Source organism: Salvelinus alpinus, chromosome 14, assembly GCF_045679555.1.
Source record: "Salvelinus alpinus chromosome 14, SLU_Salpinus.1, whole genome shotgun sequence".
Taxonomy (NCBI): domain Eukaryota; kingdom Metazoa; phylum Chordata; class Actinopteri; order Salmoniformes; family Salmonidae; genus Salvelinus; species Salvelinus alpinus.
In genome coordinates, this window is record NC_092099.1 from 13027506 (window position 1) to 13040161 (window position 12656).

Here is a 12656-nt window from a genome sequence, read left to right on the forward strand (position 1 = left end):
ACAGCAGGTGCCAATAGGCCACCTTTATGAGAGTCCCAGCCACAGTGACGCCTGCCTCCTACAGATAGTGTCCATGGCTGCAGTGTGGATGATTCGGGGAAGGCCTATGTTTAGACAGTAGACCGTCTCATTGTCAGGCCATTCTGCAGGGACCAGGATGTAAACCAAGGAACGATCAGCTCCACAATCAGGCCTCTTCCTGTGGAAGACCTGCTCCTACATATGGAATGCTCGGTTTGTTTATCAAGGTTAAGTTGCCTAGTGCCTCGGCGCTCAAGGGAAACGTGTCCTTTACACAAACAACACATCAGGGCTGAGGTAAGGAACAGACAGGCAGCTGTGTTGGTGGAGGGAAAGAAAGAAAGCACCCCACCTGCCACACGTCACTGAGCTTATGGCACTAGGCTATGATGACTTCAGCGTTCTGATAGATTTAATTAACTAGCCCTCACCTGCAATCATGCAGAAGGCCCCCCCCCCCCCCTCCCTGTGGGGACAGTAGCCAATCAAAATGTATTCTTTCAATGACTTGCTGAACCCATTAGTCATTCAATTTACTAATGTGGATAAGAGAATACACATCTATGTGCAATATGTGTCTTTCTTTGTGCCTGCATTGCCGCAAATGAGATGACATTCACGATTGTTTGCGAAAAGAAACACTATTGGCTATTTACTAACCCTCACAGTTGCCAATCACTGTACCAAGACTACATTGGCAAAGCACCATCAACTGTAATGCGGCAGACTGATGTTAGCTGTAGATGGTGGGCTGTTGTACCAGGGAAGCCTCCCCTAAGCCGCAACAGAGATCTGGTGAACGATGTCTGTGAATAACTTTTTTTCATGAATATTTCATGAAGGAGCGCGGTGAGAATCAAATTTATTTCAGTGTGTATCCACAAACAGCATCTTCAGGCAATCATACGTTATGCACAGCAGAAAGGACAGTGGGTTTTTAGAAACGTATTGTCTCCTTAGCCCTGATTTGATTTGTAATGATGCAGACTGTTTCCCAAAACTATAGTCTGTATGACATTATCTCAATCTATTGCAATCATATCACAGCGAAGACACAGAACAAACCTATACTTTTCTTTCTAGCAAGCATGGTTGAGGTAATAGCATGAAAAAGCTAATTCTGTCCAAATCCACAAATCAAATTTTCAGAGCGATTATCTAGTCATTTGATTAAATTGTCACAAGCAAATTATATAAGCAAGTAATAGCCGATGGGACATGTTGGAGGTAGGAAAGTCACAGCTTGGCAGCCTTAAAGCAGATTTACAGATATATTTTGGAAGCATTGTGAGAAGATTAGAACTCAGATAAAAGCCTCTGTGGCATGCATTCCATTCCAATAGAAAAGCACTGTAAAAGCATAATTCAGTAAATCCTATGGGTCCACTCCTGGGTCCCTTCATTACAAATGAGGAGTGGAGGCCTCAGGTCAGGCAAGCCTGAGATCTGTGTGTTCTGAGTGTCATGCAGTGGTGGCTGGTGGCACTTTAAATGGGAGGACGGACTCATAGTAACGGCTGGAACGGAATTAATGGAATGTTGCGAAACACATCAAAGACATGGGGCCGTTGATGTTGTTGGATGTGGAAGGTCCTGACCAGCTCCTCCATGCTCTCCTCACTCAGCCGGGCTGAGACGTCCTCGGGCCAATCGCTCACCAGCAGCCTTGAGTGACCTGGTCCTGACAGCTTCCTTCCTGTTCCTGGGGAACACGCACAAACACAGGAAGGGAGGATGGGCCTTCCCACGTGCCTCCTCAAGTCCTTCCTGCTCACTCCCGCTGTTTCCTGCAATACTACTTATCAGATTCCTACAAACACTTCCCACACATTCCACAGAAAGAAGGCCCTCCCTCAATATGAAGACGTTTTCACCAAGGGATAGACAAGGCCTGGCTTCACCAGTTGATAAATTGTATAATTTATCATTTGAAATGGCTAATTGGAAAAGCATTGACGTAAAGAGAATGCTGGCTTGGACTGGATCATAATAGAACGGGAACAAAGGCATCCTTTCAACCTTGTTGATATGTCACATAATATTTCTGGGGAAAGGCTTGTTGAAACTCCCAATTCAATTTTGTTACACTCAAAATAGATATGGAAAACAGTACAGTACATAAGATGTGTGGAATTTTGCATCTAAAACAAATATATTAATTGTTTCATAATCCAGGTGTACGGATAGGGAAGAAATCTGTTTACTGGAAACGATGGCTAATGAAAGGAATTCACACTAGGTGATCTATACAATGAAGGTCATACTCAGATTTGGTCCAAAAAGATATGGGAGACAACGGACATTTCTGGAAATATTTACAATTGAGAGAATGTCTGTTAACCAGCTGTCAATTAAATCCAGGAAAGAATCCAATAGTGGAATATTTGGAATAAACCAAACATAAAGCAGCCATTTATCTCAATATTTTGTCATTTGCACAGTAAAGACTGTATAAACCTTAGGATAATATGGAAAACTGATCTTAAATGTGAAATTGAGGATGATCCCTTGTTTGCTCCCAAGTGGCGCAGCGGTCTAAGGCACTTCATCGCAGTGCTAGACGCGTCACTACATACCCTGGTTTGATCCCGGGCTGTATCCCAACCGGCCGTGATCGGGAGTCCCATAGTGCGGCGCAAATTTGGCCCATCGTCGTCCTGGTTAGGGTTTGGCCGGTGTAGGCCGTCATTATAAATAAGAATTTGTTAACTGACTTGCCCAGTTAAATAAAACTGTATTTTTTATTAATATTTTGGCTGACTCAGGGTGGAACATAAGGGAAGCCAGGGGGACGCTCAGTCAATACAAGATACTACATAGGTTCTATTGGACTACAACAAGGCTTCATACAATGGGGTTGATCGACGATAAGATGTGCTAGAAATGTCAACAAGACACTGGGACATTCTTACACGCAATATGGGAATGTACATTAGTGCTACCTTTCTGGAAGGATGTTCTGAAATATTTGGGAGAATGTCGGGAACAACAATCCCAATTTCACTAAGAATATGTCTCTTAGGTGGCAGAACAAAATGACCTAATGTATCAAATGAAGAATTTGCACTGGACTGTCGGTATCATTACAGCGACTAGATTGATCCTTAGACGTTGGAAAGGCCATGCCACTATTATTCTGAAACAGTGGATAGAATCAATGCCGGAAGTGGCATTTTATGAACAACCGCTTGCTAGATTCACTGGTAGAAATGAACATTGTAAGAGAATCTGTGTCATGTCGTTTCTGGGAATGGGAGGTGATGCCCATGTTGTATGGTAATACTGCGTTTGTGAACCCATTTTGTATTGTAGCTTATATGATGCTGAAGTAGTATTAGATTGTGTATGTGTGTTATGTTGGAGGGTATGTCTGGATGTCATGCTCAATGTTTTTATGCTGTACAATGTGTTTGTTTGATGAAAAAATATATACAGTATATAAAAAAATAACTTAAATACTTCCCAAAAAAGGAAGCCCTCCTGTGCTGATAACAAATTACCATTCATTCTAGCATGCAGCGATAAAAGACAAGACTAGTACTTTCTAACCTGTTCACCCAAATATACGTCCTCTTTTTATAAACAGCACAGTAATGACATTTGCATGCCCTGGGAATATTTATCAGTCTTCCTCAGAGCCTCCCTCCCCTTGACAATGTTGTGTTTTTCTGGCCTTCACAGGCACACTGTTCAGAGGCAACCTTCACACGACATTGTGCGAGCGGCTATCATTTTTCATGTATTGCTAAGATAAAATGCGCACTGTTGTGTCGCAGTGCTTGCTAATGACACCACACCATGCTTTACGTTTCCCATTATTAGGCTCTGAATGATAACAGCGGGGACTACAGGAGTTAATTGTCATTAACACAGTGTTGTTTGCTTTTCCTCACCTCTCTTTCCTTCCCCTTCACCCTCCATCGCGTTCTCTTTTCTTCTCGATCCGTTATTTTAGTCATTCACTATCGCTTGCTTGTCCATCTGGCCAAAATAACACCACCACTGACTTCCCCATTGAATTCCACTCCCAGAAGCAAACATGTGGAGGGAGGCTTAATGAAGTTATGGTGAAACAGCAGCAGCACTTTGAGTCAAAACATACCAGAACAGTAAGTGCCTCTTATCAAGTCTGCTTGTACTATACAGTAACAACTCCTCTCTCCACAGCATCCCAAATGGCACCCTATATTACACTATACAGGCAATAGGTTGCCATTTGAGACACACACCCAGCGTCTCTGTGGCTGACTGGCTCTTAGGAAGGTTATGTAGACTCGCCGACCAGTTTATTAGGTACACCCGTCCAGTACCTGGTCGGACCCCCTTTGCCTCCAAAACATCCTGAATTCTTCGGGGCGTGGATTCTACAGGTCGGAAACGTTCCACATGGATGTTGTTCCATGCTGACGCGATGGCATCACACAGTTGCTGAAGATTGGACGGCGGTACACCACCGCCACCAGCCTGTACCATTGACACCAGGTAGGATGGGGCCATGGACTCATGCCGCTTACGCCAAATTCTGACTCTGCTATCAGCATGACGCAACAGGAACCGGGATTCGTCAGACCAGGCAATGTTTTCCACTCCTCAATTGTCCAGTGTTGGTGATCGCGTGCCCACTGGAGCCACTTCTTCTTGTTTTTAGCTGATAGGAGTGGAACCCGTTGTGGTCATCTGCTGCAATAGCCTATCCATGCCAATGATCGACGAGTTGTACTTTCCAAGATGCTGTTCTTTACACCACTGTTGTACTGCGCCGTTATTTGTATGTTTGTGGCCCGCCTGTTAGCTTGAATGATTCTTGCCACTCCTTCGACCTTTCCTATCAACTAGCAGTTTTTGCCGACAGGACTGCCGCAGACTGAATGTTTTTTGTTTGTCGCGCCATTCTCGGTGAACCCTAGACACTGTTGTGCGTGAAAAGCCCAGGAGGGCAGCCGTTTTTGAGATACTGGATCTGGTGTGTCTGGCATGACAATAATACCACCTTCGAAGTCACTTAGAATGGGCAAAATGAGTGACCTAACATTCAATCGAACAGTAACGGAATGCCTCAATGCCTGTCTGCATGCTATATATAGCAAGCCACGTGACTACTGTTCGTAGGTGCGATCCATTTTTGTGAACGGGGTGTCCGGTAAGTGTAAATATCGTTGGAGCCTACTGTAGCTGACTGGGGGGGTTAGGGAAGCTGTGCCAAGACTGGAGAGGGTTCTTTGTTTATCTGGAGGGGTTCCACTCTTGGACTGGCTCCAATGTACAGGCCTCTTCATCATCATCTCTCACTTTACAAGTCATCATCATTTATTTTTACTGCCTCCTCCACTCATTCAGGCCTCCGGACATCTCATCCATTCATTGACCCAGTATCTGTCTCCGGGGTGAATTTTCCCCTATGTACAGATCTAGGATCAGCTTCTCTTCTTCCAACATACCCCATTAGTGAGGGAAAATGCAAAACTGACCCAAGATCAGCGTCTATGGGCAACTTCACCCCACTCCCAGTATCTGGAGGCTGCTACTCCTGACCGTCCCTACATTCCATAGGCTAAATTGCCACAGGGGATTGGGGGGACATGTTCCCCCCAATATTCAGGACATGTTGATTCGCCCCCCCCCCAATAATTTCTTTAAAATAAAAAATACATCGTTTTGTGGGTCATAAGTAATGTCAAAATGTGTAGAATTTCAGGAAATTAGCTTTAACGGTCAAATTTGGGCACGAAAAACGGTCCAGCTCCTCTTAATTTTCAAACAGAAATGGAGTGTGCCTTTGGTGTCATTGTGGTCATGCGTGCCTCGAACCGACATAGCTAGTTTGTTAGCTAAGCTAGCCACTTGTAGCTAGTCAGTAACTCCTCCAGTATGTGTTGATGTCATTTCGCAGGACTTGTTTTCGGTAAGATCGGTAAGAAATGGCACTTCTGTAGCCAAATATCTTAATCATAATTTTGTTTTTAAGCATTAAATGACCTGGTATGATAGTGCATTGATCAGTTATACAGTTTAAAATAGTTAATTTTGCGTTTTTGCCCAATGTTGACCTTTAAAAGAACTGTCCAATGTTTCCAGATTTCTATGAAATATTACCTATAATTAATTACAATATGAGTGAAAAAGTTTTCTTCCCAAAATGTTTTATTAAGCAGGTTAAAAAACAGCTTTTCTGTTTTGTAATGGTGTGGGTGTGTACCCCAACAACAGAATAGTTTGGGCGTACACCAGGCATTCTCTATAAGGAAATAGCAATCATTTTTTTAATAGTCTGCTTGCGTTACAAGTTTGAGGTGGGGTTTTTGAAGTGTTTTTTATCAATTGATGCTTTGGACACAAATATAAGAATAGGATGAGTTAACAGAATATTACTGCAAAATGTTCTCTTATCCTCATGGCAAAATGTGAAGAATAGCATGAGATGAGCTATAAAACAGCACCGTTTTCTCTATGCCTTATGGCAAGATGTGTGTAATTGGTTTTTCCAGCAGGACAATGCTCCATGCCACACAGCCAGGTCAATCAAGGTGTGGATGGAGGACCACCAGATCAAGACCCTGTCATGGCCAGCCCAATCTCCAGACCTGAACCCCATTGAAAACCTCTGGAATGTGATCAAGAGGAAGATGGATGGTCACAAGACATCAAACAAAGCCGAGCTGATTGAATTTTTGAGCCAGGAGTGGCATAAAGTCACCAAACATCAACGTGAAAGACTGGTGGAGAGCTGTGATTGAAAATCAGGGTTAGTCCACCAAATATTGATTTCTGAACTTTTCCTAAGTTAAAACATTAGTATTGGGTCGTTTTAAAAATGAATATGAACTTATTTTCTTTGCATTATTCAAGGTCTGACATCACTGCATCTTTTTTTGTTATTTTGACCAGTTATCATTTTCTGCAAATAAATAGTTTTATTTGGAATTTGGGAGAAATGCTGTCAGTAGTTTATAGAATAAAACAAAAATGTTCATCTTACCCAAACGCATTCCTATGAACAGTAAAACCAGAGAAACTGATCATTTTGCAGTGGTCTCTTAATTGTTTCCAGAGCCGTTTAAAAAAGAAAATTGGGAGGGGGAGACTTCCACTTATCCATCTACTTACACTGTGTTTTCAAAATACCCCTCCGAATACCCATTAAGAGAGGCATAATAAGTCATGTCAAACTGTACAATTGCAGGAAATGCGTTTTAAAATGTTGAAAATTCCGGGGGAGGACCATCCCGAACCCCGTCTATTGTTCATCCCCTCCAATATCTATACCACAATTTTGCCCTTGCACCAATCACTGGATATAATGATAAGAACATTTTCCTTTGTGTTCTTACCTTGACATGAGAGGTTCCTGGATTCAGCTTGAAATCACCAGAAAACACTAAATCACTTTCAAAGGAGACTGCGTTCAAAGAGCGATAGAGCTTGGAATGTGTTCTGTCAACATGTCCACTCTCAGAAGGAAACCCTCTGTAAACACTAGTCTAGCCAGGCCCTGATGTCAAAAGACACAGCTGCATTCTGGTGCAGTGCTTTTTAAAGTTTTAATGTACATGTGCACACATACAGTGAAATGCCTTTCTTGCAACCTCTGAACCCAACAGTAATCAATATCAATGTAATACTAAAAATAACATCAGGTAGAACAAACACACAATAAATACAAATAAGAAATTATAAGAACACGAGAAAGTAAGTAAGCTGCTGTTGCCATACCAAGCAGTGATGCAGCCAGTCAAGATGCTCTCAATGGAGCAGCTGTAGAACTTTTGGAGGATCTGAGGGCCCATGCCAAACTTTTTCAACCTCCTGAGGGGGAAGAGGTGCTGTCGCACCTTCTTCACGACTGAGTGCGTGAAGAGTGCGTGTGTGTGGACTTATATTTCCCTCACTAACTTTAAACATCAGCTATCTGAGTTGCTAACTGATCGCTGCAGCTGCACATAGCCCATCTGTAAATAGCCCATCCAATCTACCTACCTCATCCCCATATTGCTTTTATTAACTTTTCTGCTCTTTTGCACACCAGTATTTCTACTTGCACATCATCATCTGCACATCTATCACTCCAGTGTTAATTTGCTAAATTGTAATTAGTTCCCTACTATGGCCTATTTATTGCCTTACCTCCTCACGCCATTTGCACACACTGTATATAGACTTTCTTTTTTTCTATTGTGTTATTGACTGTACGCTTGTGTGTCGCACTGCTTTGCTTTATCTTGGCCAGGTCGCGGTTGTAAATAAGAACTTGTTTTCAACTGGCCTACCTGGTTAAATAAAGGTGAAATAAAAAAAATAAAAAAGTCCTTTGTGATTTGGACCCCACTGCAGTCCTGTCAATGTGGGCGTGCTCGCCCCCCGTTTCCTGTAGTCCACGATCAGCTCCTTGGCACCATGCCAGGTCACTGACTTCCTCCATGTAGGTTGTCTCATCGTCGCTGGTGATCAGGCCTACCACCGTCGTGTCGTCAGAAAACTTGAAGATGGTGTTGGAGTCGTGCTTGGCCATGCAGTCATGGGTGAACAAGGAGTACAGGAGAGGACTAAGCACACACCCCTATGGGGCCCCTGTGTTGAGGATCAGCGTGGCGGAGGTGATGTTGCCTACCCTTACTACCTGGGGGCGGCCCGTCATGAAATCCAGGATCCAGTTGCAGAGGGAGGTGTTCAGTCCCAGGGTCCTAAGCTTGGTGACGAGCTTTGGAGGGGACTATGGTGTTGAACACTGAGCTTTTTATGTCTCTCTGTTGTGCCCTCTGCCAGTGACAGATGTGGACCGTCTTGTCCGTGGATCCAGTGACCATCCATGGCAGGGTTGGAGAGAAGGCACAGGCTGTCACAAGAGAAAGCGGGAAATAATTCAGTGTGTTTGATGCATACAGTTGCAGTGAGTTATATAACAACAGGGGGTAACAGGCTGGTACCTATTATGCTGGCTCAACGTGTGAAGAAGAACTCCATTGCTCTACAAAGGAAGAAATAAACAAACACTGACAAAGAATAATGTCTGGCATTTCTAACTGTTAAGAGACTGTGATTTGTACCAGAGCAACAGTGGCGTGTGGATGGATACATCTGTTTCAAAAGCAAAACACAACTTACTAAGACCACATCAAAGACTGTTTCACATACCAGATTGTACACCGTCACCGTCTTATCCACGGAGCTGTTGAAAAACACAACGGTGATTTATTTTATTCATCCCAACAGCTCATCAGTACAAGACACAACTAATCACGCAGAAGGAACAGAAATGAAGCAAAACTTCTACTTCACCAACTAACACAAGCAGCAGATTATTGAGCAGTCGGCAGGTAAGGGTGCTCTCGAGTGCCATCAGATTTGCCACCAATGCTTCTTAAAGGACACATCACTGCACTCTATACTCTAGAGCAGCTCACAGATTTCTGCACCTGTACATAGCCCATCTATAATTTAGCCCAAACAACTACCTCTTCCCCTACTGTATTTATTTATTTTGTTCCTTTGCACCCCATTATTTCTATTTCTACTTTGCACATTCTTCCACTGCAAATCTACCATTCCAGTGTTTAACTTGCTATATTGTATTTACCTCGCCACCATGGCCTTTTTTTGCCTTTACCTCCCTTATCTCACCTCATATATAGACTTATTTTTCTACTGTATTATTGACTGTATGTTTTGTTTATTCCATGTGTAAATCTGTGTTGTTGTGTGTCAAATTGCTATGCTTTATCTTGGCCAGGTCGCAGTTGCAAATGAGAACTTGTTCTAAACTAGCCTACCTGGTTAAATAAAGGTGAAAAAAAATCTAATAAAATTGAGAACTTTAAATTCTGCTATGTAAGGCTTCAGAGTAGAGACCCCCTAGTGGTCAAATATGAGAAAAGCACTATTTAAAAGAAAATACGTATATGATTACGGTATACCAAGTTTATTCCAACTGAATAGGGATTGAAGAAATATTTGGTCACACCTTACATTATAGTGCTGTTATTGCTGTGTATATATTCCTACAAGAACCCTAGGGTTAGGGTATCTCTGGTCCAGGGCGTTTGTGAAGGCTAAGCATTAGCAAGCCTGACAAACACACTGGACCAGAGCTATGGTTAAGACTTGGGTAATGAGAGGACGGATGAGACAAGCAGCTCTCCGTCATATGAGAAGATACAGGAGAGCACAGGGGCCGACTGACCAGTCAGAGCGGTGCAGCTGCATCTCACAGCCTGGGAATCAATAACTCACAAAGACGTCCTGTAGAGAAGACCTCACCACCCACATCCCACTGTCTGTCTGACTGTCTGTCCCACTGACCACCCCTCTGACTATCCCTGCCCCAACCACAGCTGGATTAACAAGTTAAAGAAGGCTGTCAGTAACCACTCGGCATGTAAGGATGCTCTCGAGTGCCATCAGATTTGCCACCAATGCTTCTTATAGGACACATCACTGCACTCTATACTCTTCTGTAAACTGGTAATCTCTGTATACCCGTCGCAAGACCCACTGGTTGATGCTTATTTATAAAATCCTCTTAGGCCTCACTCCCCCCTATCTGAGATACCTACTGCAGCCCTCACCCTCCAAATACAACACCCGTTCTGCCAGTCACATTCTGTTAAAGGTCCCCAAAACACACACATCCCTGGGTCGCTCCTCTTTTCAGTTTGCTGCAGCTAGCGACTGGAACGAACTGCAACAAACACTCAAGCTGGACAGTTTTATCTCAATCTCTTCATTCAAAGACTCAATCATGGACACTCTTACTGACAGTTGTGGCTGCTTCGTCTGATGTATTGTTGTCTCTACCTTATTGCCCTTTGTGCTGTTGTCTGTGCCCAATAATGTTTGTACCCTGTTTTGTGCTGCTACCATGTTGTGTTGCTACCATGTTGTTGTCATGTTGTTGTGTTGCTACCATGTTGTTGCCATGTGTTGCTACCATGTTGTTGCCATGTTGTGTTGCTACCATGTTGTTGTCATGTTGTGTTGCTACCATGTTGTTGTCATGTTGTGTTGCTACCATGTTGTTGTCATGTTGTGTTGCTACCATGTTGTTGTCATGTTGTGTTGCTACCATGTTGTTGCCATGTTGTGTTGCTACCATGTTGTTGCCATGTTGTGTTGCTACCATGTTGTGTCATGTTGTGTTGCTACCATGTTGTTGTCGTGTTGTGTTGCTACCATGTTGTTGTCATGTGTTGCTACCATGTTGTTGTCATGTTGTGTTGCTACCATGTTGTTGTCATGTGTTGCTACCATGTTGTTGTCATGTGTTGCTACCATGTTGTTGTCATGTTGTGTTGCTACCATGTTGTTGTCATGTGTTGCTACCATGTTGTTGTCATGTTGTGTTGCTACCATGTTGTTGTCATGTTGTGTTGCTACCATGTTGTTGTCATGTTGTGTTGCTACTATGTTGTTGTCATGTTGTGTTGCTACCATGTTGTTGTCATGTTGTGTTGCTACCATGTTGTTGTCATGTTGTGTTGCTACCATGTTGTGTTTTTACCATGTTGTGTTGCTACCATGTTGTGTTGCTACCATGTCGTTGTCATGTTGTGTTGCTACTATGTTGTTGTCATGTTGTGTTGCTACCATGTTGTGTTTCTACCATGTTGTGTTGCTACCATGTTGTGTTGCTACCATGTTGTTGTCATGTTGTGTTGCTACTATGTTGTTGTCATGTTGTGTTGCTACCATGTTGTGTTTCTACCATGTTGTGTTGCTACCATGTTGTGTTGCTACCATGTTGTTGTCATGTTGTGTTGCTACTATGTTGTTGTCATGTTGTGTTGCTACCATGTTGTGCTGCTACCATGTTGTGTTGCTACCATGTTGTTGTCATGTTGTGTTGCTACTATGTTGTTGTCATGTTGTGTTGCTACCATGTTGTTGTCATGTTGTGTTGCTACCATGTTGTTGTCATGTGTTGCTGCCTTTCTATTTTCTTGTCTTAGTTCTCTCTTTATGTTGTGTTGTCTCACTTGTCGTGATGTGTGTTGTTATTTTTTTTAAATACCAGTCCCCCGTCCCCACAGGAGGCCTTTAGCCTTTTGGTAGGCAGTCATTGTAAATAAGAATTTGTTCTTAACTGACTTGCCTAGTTAAATAAAGGTTCAGTAAATAAAACCACAACACTCTGGACACTGATGCCGGGGTTCAATCCAAGGTGCTTTATACATAAATGTTATGGTTTTGTATGGAGACTTTTGCCTGTCGCCTTTATAAAATGCATTTGTCAGTTGTCCAGTGCACTGCTCTATAATGCGCCTTGAATTTAATCCTGGCTGGACTGTCCCTTAAGGAGAAGGCTACACACTATACATACTGCATTTTAATTCAGTTATGCCAAATTATTTATTTGCAGGTTGACAACCAAGCACCATGGTAAAACAATTGTCCTTTCTCAAATTCATCTGATCTACATTAGATTTCTTTCCTCCTGGCAAGATTCAAAATCAGTCATTTATTATTTTTAATTGCTTTTAATTTGGCCTTTACAGGCTGAGTAAGTAGTGATGGCCATGTGGCTATTAAAATTCACAGTGAATAAAGAGAGGGTAATTATATTTCTAAACCATAAAAAACTACAGGAAAAATGAATAACATCAACACCAGGAAGCAGAATGACAGTTCAATTGAAAGGTTACTGA